This window comes from Desmodus rotundus, chromosome 9 (assembly GCF_022682495.2).
Source record: "Desmodus rotundus isolate HL8 chromosome 9, HLdesRot8A.1, whole genome shotgun sequence".
Classification (NCBI taxonomy): Eukaryota; Metazoa; Chordata; class Mammalia; order Chiroptera; family Phyllostomidae; genus Desmodus; species Desmodus rotundus.
Window position 1 is genome coordinate 111,121,988 of NC_071395.1, and position 17,057 is coordinate 111,139,044.

General features: G+C 60.3%; 1 protein-coding gene across 5 annotated transcripts in view; it reads left to right on the forward strand.

The window, feature by feature from the left end:
• Positions 1–17,057, forward strand: part of SEPTIN9 (septin 9) — a 130,451-nt gene that overhangs the window by 86,111 nt on the left and 27,283 nt on the right. Inside the window, exon 1 of one of the 5 annotated variants that reach the window (XM_045190161.3) lies at positions 6,786–6,915. The exons of the other annotated variants lie outside the window; for them this stretch is intronic. The gene's annotated coding sequence lies outside the window, so the exon portion shown is untranslated. Of the gene's footprint in view, positions 1–6,785; positions 6,916–17,057 lie in introns of those variants that run through there. 5 annotated transcript variants of the gene reach the window in all.

Sequence of the window (17,057 nt, forward strand, 5' to 3'; positions counted from 1 at the left end):
CCCACCAGGCCTCGCTAAGGCTGCCACTGGGAGCCTGCACGTCCTGGGCTGTGGAACCGGCGCCCCCTCCCCAGGCTCATCACCTTTTTGGTTTGACCCATTGGTCGTAGTTGCTGTCATTTCTACCACAGCTGCCACATACCCAGCCTCCTCAGCATGTCAGCCACCAGGAGGCACAGAGAGGCTGAGCCATTAGCCCTAGTCACACAGCAGGTGCCAGTATTCAAGCTGCACCTCTGACCCCAGGGCCTCTGCAGGAACCCAGATAGGACACAGGCAAGGAAGCGAGGCATGGGGACTGGCCCCCCTCAGGACACAGGCTGGGTGGCCCACTGACAAAACAGCGGCTGTCCTGCTGGGCATCTCATCTGGGGAGCCACGCACAGCAGTCAGGAGTGTGGGCTACTGCCCCCCGCTTGCAGACCAGGTGACCTCGCGTGCCTTCTGGGACTTCCAGTTCCCTGATCCAGCCAAAGGGGCACTAACAGCCCCCCTTTCCAAGGCAGGGCAGCAGTAGCACAGGCGAGAGTGAGGGAAAGCTGTGCCCCTCGCTGACCGTTTGAAGGAGGATGGTGTTGCTATGTCCTCATGTTCAAGATGCAGCCCAGAGAGGTTAGGACAGCGATCACGGGATGCACAGCAAGGGCCCGGGCTACAGAGAGCGGTGCTGGAAGGGAGCATGCTGGGAGCTCCTGAACACAGGGTAGGAGGGCCCTGGGGGCCAGCGGAAGAGGGAGGGGGGAGGTTCAAATTCAGACCGGGGTTCAAATCCCTACCCTGTGCTTCCTTTTCTAGGCAGGTTAATACTCTGAATTTGTCTCGTCGTTGGTAAATGAGGGCAAATGTGGGGATTTGATGGGACAGTGTAAGAAACAGACGCGGCACAGCCTGGGGCGTCCGGTCACTGTGTAATAACGGTGCTGCTGCTAGAGACTGGGTCAGCTTCCCAGGGGGGCAGCCGGCGGGGACGATGGCTCCTCAGCAGGCCTCCTCCCTTTCTGACGGTCACTGAGGATGAAGGAGCATGCGGGTGCTGGCGTCACCGGCGTCCTTCAGCCTGTGTGTGGCTGAGAGCCCCTGGGCCAGCGGGCAGGGCCAGTCAGTGCTTGTGCGGGAGGGGAGGTGGCTGCCATGTGACGCGTTCAGCGCTCACAGCCTCCTGTGCCTGCTGCCGCTGGTGGTGATGTGGAGGTCACTAGACTCCCGGGCTGCAGTTGGTGGAGGGGCTGGGTGCTGACTGCCTCGTGGGGTGGTGACAGAGAGTCGGGGAGGGGAGGGACATTTGATGCAGACGGGCTGCTCTGGGTGTCAGGCACCCAGGGGACATCTGTCCTCCGGAGGGGCTGTGGAGAGGAGAAGGCTGGAAGCTGTGTCTTGGTTTTCTGTGATCCAAAGAGGTGGCCACTCAGGGGCATGTGTAGGGACGGCGTCCTTCCTGGAGGCGGGGGTTTGAGGATGCCTGGTGTGAAGGAGGCCAGAATCAAGGACTGAAGTGTGCCCGAGACAGGAGCTGGCAGGGAATGGGGCTGGTGAGGGAAGTGAGCAGGGTTTGGTTTGCTACTTGGCAGCCTCAGCAGCCGGGGTGCAGCGATTGGAGAGACTTTGAGAGCCGAGGGGACTCAGGTCCAGAGAGGGAGGGGCGTCTCAGGCTGCTGGCACCCACTCTGTGCCGTGGGGTCGGGGTTCGCCTCACAGCCATGGGCGGCCTTGTGTAGTGCCGCCGCTAGAGGAGTGGGGGCCACTCACCTGGGAGCAGGGCTTCGCCCCATGACGTCAACACGTCGGCACCCCACATTCCCTTCCACGTGGCCACAGCAGGCAAAGGGAGCTGGCCCTGGCGGGATTGGCCATGGGTGCACTGCCCGGGCACAGCCTGGCCTTCTCCCCTGGGAGGCGGGTGTGTAGTCCCGGGCAGCCTCATTTCATGTCCGGAGGAAGGGGCACAGTGATGCTTTGGAGGCAGGAGCCGGCCTGGGTGAGAGCTGCCCTCCCGGTCCTGTGTGCCCCTGCCTCGGGCAGTGGCGCCCCCTGCCCTCCCAGGCTTGGCCTCACTGGGCAATCCATCCCCATCGTCGTCTCCAAGCCAGCTGGTCAGTAGGGGGCAGTGGAGGTCTCAGGTCCTTGGAGAGGACAGGGTGGAGCGGATGGTTTGCAGTCCTGTCCCTGGAAACTGCCTCCTATGACCCCCCAGGGGCTTCCCTCCCTGCCAACCACCTGAGGTCGTCATGCTGGGCTGGGTGGGGGGATGGGCGGAGGTGGGGCCCTGGCCAGGGGGTGGGCGGGGGGGGGGGGGGGCCTGGCCGGGCGGGGGGGCGGGCAAACCAGAGCTGTGCTAACAGAAATTCAGGCTGGCCCCACACCCTCCCTGCAGCTTGATGGGAAGTGGCCGCGTGGCCATCCCCTTGGCGGGTCGTGGGCCCAGCTCTGCACATGGAACACGGAGAAGGACCCGGCCCCTTGGCGCCCCCAGGGGAGACCGCCCAGTGCCCGGCTGGCGGCTCCTTCAGCGCCCCTGGGCACCCCCCTACCCCTGCCCCCGCTGGGCCAGGTGACGCCAAAAACCCTGCGTCTTCCTGACTTTTTCAGTTTTTGTGTGCTTTAAAAAATCATGCCTACTCGTGACAAAAATGTTTTTAATTAGAAAACGCTAAAGAAAACGATTCATCACGATTGCTCCCTACAGAAATAAGCACTGTGAACATTTCGGTGTCCCTTCCTGTCTGATTTTCCTGCACGCGCACTTAGTACAAGTAATTTTTTTAAAGACAAAAAGTGGACCCGGCACTTCCCTGCCACCCGCCCAGCGGTGCCCTCGTGGTGGGTCCCTGCTCTTCGCCTGGGACTTGCCTGGGAGCAGTTGGGCCACGTTTACGGGAGGTCAACTCTCTCGTGGCCGCGGGCCCTGGAAGCAGAGAGTGGACCTAGGCAGGGTGCGGAGGGCAGGCAGTGGGCCCCTGGGGGCGCTGTCTCTCTTCATCCCGCATGGTTATTTATTTGTGAGCCACGTGAGGGGTAAACGAGACTTTCACTGTGCTTTGTCCTCATCCCTGTGGCCTCCCCACCGTCAGGCGCTCCTCGTTCATGTGCTCATCTGTTCACTCGCCTGCTGAGGCCTCCTGTGTGCCCCGCCTGCGCTCAACACTGGGGGGCGAGAGAGAGGACGACGTCCTGCTCCCCGATCTGATTAGACTATGAGATTCTCGGACTGCCACTGGACTGCCCGTCCTCAGAGCCGGGCCCTGGAAGTCCCGGGAGAGGGGGCTGGTGCTGCAGGCAGCCAGTTCCTGCCTGTCTTGCTGTGTGGCCTGGGGCAAGTTGCTTCACCTCTCTGTGTCATTTCCTAACCAGGTTATCGTGTTGATGGGATGCCTGCAGCGGGCTGTGCGGGACCCCAGAGGCACGTACAAAGCTCTGGGGACAGCACCCGCCCTTAAGAAGCACGTTCCTGGGGTTGGCTGTCACTGTCGTTGCCGTGCCGAGAGTATTCTGGGGTCCTGGGACCCTGACCAGCCACAGATGGAATGCTTTTCCTGGAAGCCATGGAGAGGGGGCTGCCGCGGTCAGGGTGACAGTTACTGACTCATGAGCTGATGACCAGAGCGGTCACAGCTCTCAAAAGGGAGGCAGGCACCCCTGGAGTTCCCTCCCCCACAAACCTGGTCAGAGGGCAGCTTCGCATCCCGGGCCCTGGTCACTGGGCGGGCGAGACCCAACTTGGTGGCTCCTGCCCTGAAGCACGAGGTGGCCCCTCGCAGAGAGGGAACAGGGTGACGCCTGAACCAAATTAGGGTGGGCGGAGAAAGGGGGCTGTAGGGGCAGGCCACCACAGGTCTGCTATGGCGACCCTCCTTCAGTAGAGGGAGCCGGGTCGGGGACGCGGCCCCCCACACTGGTGCTGGCAGGCTGATGTCTGCGTGCAGCAGGGGCCAGCGCCTGGCCAGTCCTTCCTGATGCGACGTACTGGGTGGCCACTGCAGGTCTCTGAGATGGGACCCTGCCTGCCATCCTAGGCTGGGGCCAGCCCATCCACCCTGAAACAGCAGCTGCGTTCCTTGGCACCGGCCAGCTGGCTTTGCAGGGGCTCAGGGCGCAGGGAGGGTCCCCTGGAGCTGGAGCCTGAACTCTGACCTCAGAGATGAATCCAGCCTTCCCAGGAGTGGGCTGTAGATAGTGAAGCTGGGACAAATCTGCAGAGGAAGCAGGGCCGAGGACGGGCTGCGTCTCTGCAGCCCCTTCCCTGTGGGTTTGGCCTGGAGGGCACCCCGCTCCTCCTCTGCTCCCACCCCCTTCCCCGGGCCCTTCATGTTCTGTGTGGGTTTCCTTTCCTGTTCCCTCCCCCTCTTCAGCGCAACACCGTCTGGTACTAATTAAGGCCTTCCGCCCGCTGCTGCTCCTTGCTCGGCCCAGAGGGGAGCCTGTGTGGGGCCTCCCTGACCAGGGGTGGGGGCTTCCGCGGCACAGAGCCCTTGTCCTCCCGCCTCCCCGGCCAGGCACTGCGTGCGTGCGTGTGTGCGTGTGTGCGTGCGTGCGTGGTCCGGGGCAGAAGTAGCTGCAGACGAGTGTGTAAGTTTCTCACTTTCTCACTTGCTGAAGGTCCCTGGCTCAGTGTCTGCAGGCGGGCCACGTTCTTGGCACTTGCTGGGAGAGGCTGGGCCCTTTCCCCCCACCCAGGCAGCTGCTCTTGCCCGCTTTCTATAGGAGGCTCCCCCGAACAGGGCTACACAGTACGGTGGCCAGAGGGGCTTCGGCTCCCACTCCTGGCCCCACCCCCGCCCGTGAGCTCTCTGGCTGCTGCGTTTCACCCACCTGGGCCACATTCACCGTGTCCTCCTGGCTCCTGGAGGGAGGGGGCAGAAGAGGAGCAGGGGCACCAACCTTGAAGGGAGCTGTGTGGAGGGCAGGGTGGTGGGGCCCCATCCAACTGCCTGGAGACCCTCCCTGGGCTGTGGGGAGTCCCACGGTGCCCTGGGGTGCCCCTGCGGCACCTGAAACATGACTCCCTTGTGTTATCCGCCCTTGAGCCTGAGGGTTCCCTGCATCCCCCCCCCACCACCAGACTTGAGGTTGGTGCTTGCCCTCGCACATGAAGCAGGGGAGGGCATGGAACTTGTGGGTTTGGTGAAGCCCAGGAGAGAGGGCTCCCCTCTCACAGGTGGACTGGGAGTGGTGGCCGAGCCCTCTGTGCTGATTCACGAGGGTAACTGGTTCCTGGAGACTAAGGCTGGGCACCACCAGGGGGAGAGAGGAAGGGAGGTGGCACCCTCTGTGGGCCGAGGCCTCACCGGGCCTGGGTGGGCCCCTGGTGACCGTGACCGTGGTATTGTATGCACTCCTGGTAACTAGCCCTCGCACCGTCTCAGGGGTCTTTATTTGGAGTAAGTACTTCCTTTAATCTTCCCAGCAGCCCTTTGACTTCCATTCTGTTATTACTCCCGTTTTCCAGGTGAGGAGCCGAGGCACAGAGAGGTTAGGTAATCTGCCCACAGCCACACAGCAGTGGGTGTGGCAGAGCAGTGTTTGAGTGTGGGAAGTGTGACTCCAGAGTTCCCCTCCCTAAACCTCCCTGGACTCCCGTTGTCGATGTTGCTCTCTCTCCTCCCGGAGGCCCAGAGGGCGCAGTACCTTGGCCGAGGCCACATAGCTGGTCTCTGGTCCTGTGGCATTCTGAGGGATCGGTGTCCCTGGGTGTGGCAGGGCCACCTTTCAGGCAGGGAGCAGATCTGCCTTGGGGTGGGTGGTCACAGAGGGGCCGGAGGGTCAGCGCAGCCCAATCTCCCACATGTGACATTAACACAGGCTAGGGCAGCTGGGGGGCAGGTGGACACCCTCTGCAGTTCTGTGGGTGCCTTTGGGTCTCAGCTCCTCACACCTCTGCCCGGCCGTCTCGCCTGGGTCAGCCTGCCTCCGAGAATACGGTCAGCCTGGCGGCTTCGCCGCAGGTGTGCTTCCTGTGGCTGTGAGCAGCACACGCGTGTCAGGGCAGCGGTGTGGGCATGGAGCACGTCTGCTTAGAGCCTTCGTGTGTCAGCAAGGCAGGAGCTCCTGGGGGCCTCTGTCCCGGAGCCGTGCACTACCCACTCACGTGGGGACAGAGCTCGGCCACGTGGCTGGGGAAAGGCGGTCTCCACGCAGCCTGACCCTCTGGGTGTCTGTACCGCCGAGGTACCATCCTCGCTCCGTCCCCCCAGCAACCTGAGCCCAAGCCTCGCCTGGCAGCCCCTCCCCGCAGGGGTGCCTGCAGGAACCTCGGGCAGGAAAGGGTTAATGGAGGATCTGGCTCCTGACTCCTTCCCCAGCTTTCCCAGGGAAAGGGCAGGAGTGAGAGGCCTGCTCTGCAGAGGAAGGGGTGGGTGGGGGCGCGGCCAGCGCCTCTGCGCCCGCACCTCCCAGTGCAGTTCCCCGACTTCTGCAGGCCAGCTGTTCAGAGCAGCCCAGAGACGGAGGGAGGGTTCGCAGTGAGCCGGGGTGGAATGAATGTGGGATCCGTCCCTGGAATTTGGCAGCGCAGAGCGCCTCACTGGCTCCCCTGAGATAGGAGGGGGCGGGTCCTCCTGGAGGCCCTGGGCAGGAGCCACAGGATGGGGGTGTCAGGCTGAGCCCCTCCCCTCCCCCACAGCCCAGCTGGGGCCCCTGCTTCCTCTGCCGCAGCGCCCTTCCCCCGAGAACCGTGGGCTGGAATCACGTGTGGCTTTCCTTCCCCTGCCCTCTGCCCTGCGGGAGGGACCGGCCTGGCCCTTGGCCCCTGCCACCTACGGCCTCCTGTTTTGCTGCACCAGCCTTTCTCAGTGGAGGCCCGGGCAGGCGTGGGCAAAGGCTGCTTCCCGGCAGCCCGCCCCCATCCCGGCCGCCCCTGCGGGGTGTGCCGACCATCCTGGTTTGGGGAGGACACCAGGGAGAAGCCCAGGGTGCCACCAGGTAGGACAGAGCATCAAGAACGTCCCCAGGTGTTTCTCCAGCAGGGACTGCCCCTGGACCGCGGGAGCTTTGCCGGGCTTTCTTTGCTGACCCAGAGGCCCGGGTCCCCGCTCGCGTTGAGGAAGCCCCTGACCCCATCCGTGCTCTCCGTTTACAGAGGAGGAAGCGAGAGACCCCGTGAGGAAGAGTGATGTCCCCAAAGGCCACACAGCCCAGCCTGCTGCTCTGGGAAGCAGTTGGGCCTCTTGGGCTGCGGTTGTTTGGGGCCAGCAGGGCCATTGGGAGCAAAGCCAGCCCCTCAGAGAACAGTGAGGCCTGTGGTCTGGCCCGAGTCCGGGGCCAGGGGCCCGGCTTCCAGGAATACAGCCCTGACCCCTCACCCTGCGACCCCTGCGGCCCCTCTGTGGGGAAGCTGGAATGACCTAGGCTCCCCTGGGCGTGTGGCTGCCTCCTGGAGGAAGGGGTGGGCGAGGGAGGAGGGCCACAGACGGGCCACTGCCACCGTCCATGGCCTCGGCCTGCCCAGGCGTCCTCCTGCCGTGTGGCCTGGCGCTGTGCCAGGACAGCCCAGGCGAGCCGAGGTTGGAGTTCCGGGCAGGGGATCTTCTGCTCCCCCAGCCCCTTCAGGTACATCGTCCCACTTCACAGATGCTGGTGGCCGGGTCCCTCAGCACAGCGCTGGAGCCAGGATCTGAACCCAAGCAGGCAGGCTCCTGGGCTTGCAGGCCTGCCCCGCACCTCCCTGAGGAGCTGGGTCAGTGGGGTCGGAGAGTGATGGCTCCCTGTGAGGTCCACACCCTAGTCCCCAGAGCGTGTGTGTGTGTGTGTGTGTGTGTGTGTGTGTGTGTGTGTGTGTTTGTTGGGTCCTCAGGTCCCGTGGCCTCAGGCAAAGGGGGATCAGGGCTGCAGATGGCAGTAAGCTGCTCGTAAGTAGGGAGATTACCCTGGATAATCTAGAGGGAGCACCTTGGATGATCCACATAGGCCCCACGGAGGCGTGGCAGGGGGAGTCACGTGGTGACGAGTGAGAACCACCCCTCGGCCAGGAAAGGGGCCAGGAGCCAGGGAGCGTGGCCTCCAGGTGCTGCAATGGGCTTGTCCCTCTAGAGCCTCTGGACTCCGGAGGGAACTGGCCCTGCCCACACCTTGAGGTTTGTCAGTAAACCGCCCACCCCACCCCCCACCTTGGATGTCTGACCTCTGAAACTGGGAGATGACAAATTTGTGTTGTCTTATTTCTAAGTCCCTCGATTTGGGGGTGATGTGTTACAGCAGCAGCAGGAAGCGAACACGGTGGGGAGCGGCGCTGCCCTTCGAAAGAATTCAGGAGGCGTTCTCTGTGTGTCCTGAGCCCTGGAAGACTCTGGGCTCCCCTGGGCTCTCCCAGCTCCCGAGTGCACAGGGAGGCTGCCCCAGGCAGGGCAGGAAAGAAACCAGGGGAAACGCTTCCCCCTTTCACACAGGAAGGCCAGGGCGAGGACCTGCACACCTTCCTTCTTTTTGTGGCTTATTTTCCTTTCAGTCCTGGAATTCTGTAGCTGAAAGAGACTTTAGGGATCATCTGCAAATACGGAAGCAGAGGCCCAGGGAAGCTGAGTGACTGGTCCTGGGGCATGCAGGGAGTTCAAGCTGGATTTGCAGTTCCTCCTCCTGGAGGTGGGGCCAGGGTGCCAGGGCTGGACTTCCAGGGAGCAAACCAGTTTGGTGTTTGTGGGGGCTGGGGGTTGGAGGAGCTGCTGCTGCAGCCTGGGCTGGACCTCAGGTCCCTTCCTCATAAGACCCAGGCTGCTTGCCCCAGGGACCAGGCCGATGCCCTGGCTGGAGAGCAGGTGGGACCTCTTTCAGGCATGTCCAGGGCTCCCAAGTCTTTGCCTGGTGGGTGTGCAATCCCTGCCTCCCTCCACCAGCATGCAGGGCCAGTAGGCGACCAGAGTTAGGCTGTGAGCTGTCATTTTTTGGAGCTGAGTGGGGCCAGGTGAGCAAATTCCAGCCCCGCCCCCCACTCCTCACTGCTCTGATGGTTCTTTTCTGGGGTCTGGAAATCAAACCTGCAGCCTTATCCCGCCAGCCGATGCCTGCAGGTCCCTGTGCCTGCGTTCCCTCAGATGGGGCTTCTAAGGACTCCCTGAGAATGACCTCGGTGCCTGGCCCTCGGGTCCTAGGCTCTTGCTAAGTGTTGCCAGATGGAACTGGCTCCACCCACCACCTCTGGGACCTTGGTGCCTCCTGCCTGACGGGAAGGCCTGAGCATCAGCGGGACCCTCCCCTCATTCACGTGGGCGGTGTACAGGCCCGGAGGGAATGAACAGACCAGTTGTGAATCATCCAGTTCCCACTTCTAACTTGTATATCGTGATAATAACATATTTCAATGTTTCATTTTTTAATGAACTTTATAAAAACGTTTCATTTTGAAGTCACCTTCGACTCACCAGAAGTTTCGAAAGCAGCCGAGAGCCCTGGGTGCTCCTTAGCCACCACTTGCCCCAGGACGTGGTACAGACCCCGGGGCGGGCCAAAAACCAGGAAGCTGACGCAGGTGCAGGAACTGAGCCCCGGGCACAGCCCGCTGTCACGGGTTTTGCAGGCCTACTTTTTTTTGGGTGTGATTCTGTGAAATGCGATCACAGCCATAGGTGCGCGTGACCACCCTGGTCAGGGTGCAGGAAGGCTCCATTCCCATGGAGACTGTGGCCTGGCTTGGACTTCATCTGAACAGTGCCATGGGGTAGACCTTCATTTCCGGCTTCTTTCACTGAGCATGACATTTGCAGGGTTTCTGTCTTTTGCTTTTTTAATGTACTTTTAGCAGAGAAATTTCCCAGATGACCCCTCAGCTCCAGCATTAGGGTTTTAAATCACAGGTGTGTGAAAGTTATCAGTAATCAAAACTCTCATATCAGTCAACAGTTTCTGCTTATTCCTTTTCTCACTTCCAAATCAGAGCCCCTGAGATGTGGCAGCTGGCAGGTGCCAGGTTCTGCTGGGCGGCCCTCCCGCCCACACACCCTGTGAGGGTGGGGGGCCGGGTGTGGGAGGCAGCCTCTCCGTGCGTCTGCTTGGGTGCTGGGCACCACGCCAGTCCGCCCATATGCCGTCTCTGTCCTTGTCACTCTTGAATTCCGCTGAGGGAAGGATCCCTCTCCCTTTTGGACAGATGGGGAAAACACTTCCCAGAGATTTAACAAATTTGCCCAAAGTCAGCTTGTGAGTGGAGGTGGTTTTGAACTCCCATCCTTCTGACCTCAGAGCCCGTGTTTCTCAGATGAAGTGGAGAGTTTGGTGGCGTGCCTGAGACCCCGAGGCCCCGGGGGGCTCACAGCTGGGATCGCTGGCCCCCAGGGCAGGGAGGCTCTGGCACCAGGGACCCCTCTCTGAACAAACAGGTGGAGGTAATGTCGCAGCCACTTCACCACCTGGAATTTCCTGAGCTCCGGTTCTGGGAGGAGAGAAAGGAGGAGAGCGCTGGTCGGGGCTGGTTTGGGCCCAATTCCAACAAGCTTCTTTGTTTCTGGGGAGTGCGGGTTGTACCTGCTCCAGCGTCTTTGCTAAAGGGGTACGGGGTTTCGGGCAATCCCCACCCTCACCCAGAAGCGGGGCTGGAGCTCACAAAGGCCCCCTGTCACACACCGAGTGGCCGGGAAACCCCTCAGACCTTGGAGGAAAGCGAAGCTTCCTTCAGCTGTGTGTTTTCTGCCAGGTCAGGAAAGGGGCCTGGAGCCGGCTCCCCGGTTTCCAAAGCCCTTTGACTTCCTTCGTTAGCTCGTGTCCTCCCCCCTAAAGCAACGTCCTCCCCGGCAGGTGTGCTCCTTGCCCGCGGTTTACAGGTGAGTAAACTGAGACTCAGGGAGGTTATGACTTGTCTCCTGGGTCACCTAGCAAGTTGCACAGGCAGGCTCATGGCTTGTGACGGCCCAGGGCCTCTGAGGATTTCTTCTGGTTTGAAAACCACGCACCATCCAGACGGAGCCCACATGGGTGCCTCTGGCTGGCTTGAGAAGCCGACTGCGGCCTGTCTCCTTTTCTTCCCGTCGCGAGGTGCTGCCGTTGTGGCCAGAACACTCGCTGCCTAGCCCCGTTTCTCTCGGTGACCCACGGTGTGGCTCCGTGTGTCGTGAAACTGCAGACCCAGGGCGCAGTGTGGACCGGCTGCTCCCTTTCTGTGTCTGTGCGTCGAGGTCTGCTGGTTGACGCGTCGTCCCCGCCCTGTGCTGCTCAGCCGACGGCTGTGCCGTCGCTTTCTGTTCTCTCCTCGATGGACGCTGGGGCTGCTTTCAGGCTTTTGCCGTCATACACGATGCCGCCGCGATCATTCTTGTGTCCCCTGGTAACTTGGGAATTTGGATTGAAAATACGATTCCAACACCTGTGGCTGTCTCGGGTAAGCATCCCACCCGTGGGCCTTGGACCCTCCACGCCCACCCGAACCGGTCTCTGGAGAGGCTGGCGTGATCTGACTTCTGGCCTAGAGCCAGGGCAGAGCTGATGGGCTTACGAGGACAAACCGGTGTTTCCCAAACTGTGTTCTCCGTGGGACCGTTAATAAGCATTATGGAGGCAAGGGGGTTCCACGGTCTAACAAGTTTGGGAACCAGTTTAAACTTAAACACACACACACACTGCAGTATTTAATCCTTTAGTACACTGACAGGTACTTATAAATACCCAAAAGAGGGGCGGTGAGGGCAGCAGCGGCCAGATTTATTTGCCCGCAGAAGCCTCTCGGGTGGCGTCTGCGTGGCAGGCTGCCCTCCTGCTGTGGAGGGTACAGGCGTGGAGAAACGGGAGTCCAGAGTGCTGGCCGGGGGTGGGGGTCGGCCACGAAGAGGGCGGTTTTTATGGTAGGTGTCTGGGAGGAAAATCTTTTTCCTCTATCCTCTTAGGTGCAGTCGTTGGGGGTCTGCAGATTAATCTGACCGGAGCTATGTTAGCAAGAGGAGAGATGGATTTAATCATAGCCATGTGGGGAATTCTAGAATCTGGGGCTTATTTGCTGGCTTAGTGGGGGGAGGGGAGGCAGAGGAGAGCCAGAGGAGAGCCGGTACTGGAAGACAAGAGGGGAGAGATGAAGGGGCCTTCCGAGAGCTGATGGAGGCAGACTGGCCAGCTCGGGGACAGTGTCTGTTGAGGGCAGGTGGTAACAGTCCCCCCTGCTTGCTTGGGGGAGGGTATTGGTGACCACTGAGTTCTGGGAGGCTCTGCTTTTAGGCAGATAAGAGATTTCAGGAACTCAAATGCCTTCAGCGCAAACTAATTTTTATGCCACAGTGGAGTATGCTGGACTCCGTCCTAGGTGGCTTCCTCCTGTTCTCTTCCAAGTCCAGCCACTCAGTGGGCAGCGTGGAGGCCCTTTGTGAGAAGCCCGGGCCTTGCCCCTCCATTTGGCCACAGCCCCTTCCTTGTTGCTGTTCGGCCTGCAGGGGCCTCGCCCAGTCCGAGCTGAGCTCTGGCTTCTTGCTGGGTTTGTGTCGGTCCTTCAGCAGGACAAGACCTCTGTGGGACAGAAGCTTCCTGGGACAGTTGAAGGACTGGTGACCCTCCGCCCCCACTCACCCTGCGTGTCTCCTGGACACACAGCTCCTCGATCCAGGTCTTGCTAAATCTTGGGCTGTGTGGGCCTATCAGCCCTCCCTGGTAGCTCTCTACCCTGACTACACATTAGGGTCCTTTGAGAAATCTTTTTAAAAGACCAACCCCTAGATCAGCTAAATCAGGATCCCCGAGGTAGGGGCCCAGGCTTCTGCATTTGTTAGATGGCCCCTTTGCCCCTTGATTGAGAGCCTATCCTGCGTTTTCTGCCTCTAAATACCAAACCATTTATCGTTTGACTCAAAATTCTACCATTTTAGCTGCTGAGCTTTTGTTCTGGTCCCTGTAAAGGGCAAGGAAGTTTGGAGCCTGGCATCTAACGCCAACCTGGAGCGCCCCCACCTGGCCATCCTTTCTCCTGACGCCCCTGAGCAGCGAGCTTGCAGGGCTCGACTCTCTCGGGTGCAACAGACACACTTGGCTTCTGTTATTGAAGTCAATGCTGGGCCTGATTGTTTTATTGCCTGGTGTTTAGGATTCTGGCTTTGTGTCTGCCAAGAGTTTGCAGCCCTGGGGCACACTGGTTGGGGGTGGGGCGGGGCTGGGTGAAGTGTGCCTGGGGCTACTGTGAGCTACTAAGTAGCTAGCCATCACACCTGAACAATAGAGTCGGCTGAAGGTGAATAATGCCACAATGTTCTAAGTTAAGATATCATCAAATAATTTATAAGATACATTATTGATACAGTGATAGCTTTTCAAGAGGAAAAACAAAAGTGCACCAAAGGTACCTGGGAGGGGAAGATAACAATCTGACAGTGGGGGTGGGAGGAACCCTTCTGAGAAGGGAGGAAATGGGGCCTCCTTGCCCCTGAGTCCCACAAACTGTTCTGAGGCTGCTGCCTAGGAGACTTTGGAGGAGGTAAGTCCACCTAGCAAGGGCCAGGTTGGAGTGTGACTCAGGAAACATGAGAGAGGGGGGTGCTGCCCACATCTGATGGAGGACATCCGGAGGGCTTCATGGAGGTGGTGACTTTTAACAAAGGGGATTTTAGGTGAGGTTTGGGAGATGTTGGGGCCTGAATGAAGGGTGTAGGGTCCTCAGAGAAAAGCATGCTGCAGAGACGTGACTGAGCTGGAAAGGGGGGTCAGGACCAGAAGTGTCAGTCTGGGAGTGGTGACTGAACTGGCAGTGGAGGTGAGGGGAGAGGGTGGTTAATGCTGCCCCAAGGTCAGATGGGGTGGAACTGGATGTTGGTGATGAGGGTGTTTGCAAGAGCTGGGTTGTAATACTGAAATGGGCAGAAGCCAGACAGCAGAGGTTCGGAAGTGAGGGGGTGGTGGGAAGGTAGAAGCTGCGACCTGGACCAACCATCAGGAGGTGGTGGTGTTCGGAGATGGGGAAAGTCAGCAGTTGGCTGGACCGAGGAAGGTGGGGGTGGCTTGTTGTTGAGATTAGGGGGAGCTCAACAGTCCTCCCAGGTCAAGTTGAAAAGGAACCGGAAGAAAAAGAGAGGTATCAACCAAATGTGGCAGAACAACCAGGCGTTGCAGCCCTGCTCTACTCAGAGCAGCTCTGCAGGGACCAGCCTGCCCGCCCAGGGGCTCGTGCAGTGCCAGCGCCTGAGACTGCCAGCCTGCGGCATTCAGGGCTCCCCTCCCAGTGGTGTGGCTGCACGTGCTGGCTGCCCCCGTCAGCGGTCAGCTGGCAGACCCGTACTTGAACCCGCCCAGCCCTTCCCTTGCGCCCTGTGCGGGGAGCCCAGCCAGAGGCCCACAGATGAGAGCAAAGGATCTTTTCCATAGTATTTGGTGGCAGCAGCAGCTACACCCCATGAGGTCTGCCCAGGGTGGGCTGGGAGAGCTGGGCTTTGGGATCACACCCAGGCTCTGGGCTCGGCCGGAGAAACATGAAGGCCTGGGAACCGGGACGGGGGCAGGTGTGTGCACCTGTGCGTGTGAGAGACGGGGGTGCGGAGGGAGGATGCGTGCGACTGTGTGTCTATTTCCTCTCTCTTCTGCGGATGCCACTGCCTGTCAGAGTAAAGGCGTGTGGGGCATCATGTGGGTGTCCCTGGGCTGTGGGCAGTGACACCTCACAGGCCGTGCTCTTTTCCCAGTTAGAGGGGGGACCCTAACTGGTCCCCCTGTGGTGTCCAGAGTGGGACCCTGCTGCTGGACAGCTACCCAGTGGGACTGATCACCGGCAGGCGCAATGGCCTTAAGCATCCCTGTCAGGATGCCATGGGACCCCTCTCCACGGCTCGCCAGCCTTGTGCCCGGTGAGGGGGGCTTCCTCTGCTTCACGAGTGAGGGTCGAGCTCAGAGCAACAGCCTTGGGAAATCCCACACAGCGCCGTCGGAGCTGGCAGAGGTCCCGGTCTGCTCCGCACAGCAGGGCCCCTGCCTGGCACAGGTGGAGGCCGGCGCTGTGGGCAATGTGAGTTTCCTGCGGCTGCCACGACGAACTCGGCGGCCTGCAACAGGAACTTACTCTCTTACAGTCCTGGACGCTGGAAGTCGGAAATGAGGGTCACTGGGCCAAGCCAAAGTGTTGGCAGGGCCGGTTCCTTCTGGAAGCTGCAGGGGACGATCCACCCTTGCTCGCCCGGCTTCTGGTGGCTGCTGCCGGTCCTCGGCTTGTGGCCACATCGCTCCACAGCCGCTCTCCGCCGCCCAGGGGTCATCTTCTCTGTGCTAATTTCCCGCGTGCGGATTATGTTTAGGACTCACCTAGATGATCCGGGACAACGCCTGCGTCCCCCAGGCCTCGGTCACCCCTGCAGAGCCTCTCCTGCCCCAGACAGTCACACAGGTTCTGGGGGGTGGGGGACACAGGGCTCATGGTGTGCTCTGGGGTCCTCTGGTTTTAAGGTCTAGAGCCAAACAAACTGGCTCAAGGAGGGGAAAGGACACATGGAATTCTTTTTTCCTTTAAATACATATATACTTTATGGAGGTAAAATACATGGAACACGGAATTCACCGTGAGTAGCATTTAGCACATTTACGTTGTCATCAACTGTCACCACTGTCTAGTTCCACGAGAATGTTGTCACCTGCAAAGGAACCCCTTTGTCCACTCGCAGCCGCTCCCCACTCCTCCTCCCTCCTTGGCAACTGCCAATGTGCCTCCTGCCTCTAGATCCTTTTGGAATTGGTGCAGCTCTGGGTGACTTTGAAGTTCCTGAACAAAGGCGCCAGGAGTTGCTTATTGCAAGGGGGTACACGCCGGGGAGCCGGCGCCCTCAATGGTGACAGCGGCCCAGGTCACAGTAGCCTGGCTGTTGGCCTCCCGCCCCTCTTCCCTCCTCCTTTCTGGGGTCTCCGCCTATGTTTCTGCCCTTCCCTTCTCTCTCTTTGCACATGGCCCCTCCTCATAGTTTCCCAGCCCCCAAGTCTGCGTGGCCTCCAAGGCTCTGGGCCCTCCACCAAGAAGGTTCTTGGCTCCATGTGGCTGAGGGAAATTCCAGCAGCCCACTCATCCCTCTGGAGCCACGCCTTCCAAGTCAGGCCGCAGGTCAGCTTGTGGCCGGCTCTCATCGAGGGAAGGGCCTGAGCTCCTGTGGGCCAGGTGGCAGAGGGAACCCCAGAAAGGGGGTGAGTGGGCGGTGGCAGGAGCTCACACCTTTGGGGCGGTTTGATGGATGCTTAGCGCGTATCCAGGAAATCACCTTCTTAGGAGAAGCTGCCTTCTTTCTGGTCGTGGCATCTGAGAGAAGTGTCCTTCGTGTACTCCTTGCCAGGGGACACCGTAATGTGAGGCCACTGGGCCTCAACAGCCTCTGACTGCAGCTGCACACTGCTGCTAAAGCTGGTCAGTGGGGCCCAGATGGGTGAAGGGCCCCCCCAAGGGCCTGGCGCACTCCCAGGACGACACGGAGAACATGGACAGCGGCGCGGTCCAGCGCTGTGGCCGTGGGCCACTGGACACGTGGCCGTCCGGATTGAGAGGCGCTGCCAGGATGAAGCGCTGCCACATTTCAAAGCCGTAGTGCAGAAAGAATGCAAAGTACCTTAGTTTCTGTACTGGTTATATGTTCAGTTGATAATATTTTGGCTCTCTCAGGTATGTGAAACATTAAAATGAATCCACTTGGTTTCTTTGTATCGTTTTAATGTGGCTACCGGCATCTTTCAAATTACAGAATGGACGGGCTTGGCTTGTTTCTGCCGCAGATTGACCAGCTGCACTGGCTCTGGCCAAGCACCAGGGGGCGCCGAGCAGTCCCAGGGGTGGAATTGCTGTCAGAAAAGTGCCTGGACTTGGGGGGGGGGGGGGGGTTGTCAGACTCAGGGACTCCCTCTCCTGTGCCCTAAAGACTCCCATTGACTAGTGACCAGTGAGGACCGCTGTGTAAAAAGCACCCAGGCTGCCTCCCTGGAGGAGGAAGTGGGGCAGAAGGAGGAAGGGGGGACGGGGCTTGGGGAACAGGTGGGTACCCAGGAAGGAGTGCTGGGCCCTTTGGTGCCTGTGGGGCCAGAAAGCTGGGGACTGAGCGAGGCCAGAGGCAGAGGAGGGGGTTCCTAGGGGAGCACCAGGAAGAGGAAGGCAAAGCAAGGAAGCCATCAGGGCAGGTGCGGAGTAGAGGTGACATCCCCGAGTCTCCCTG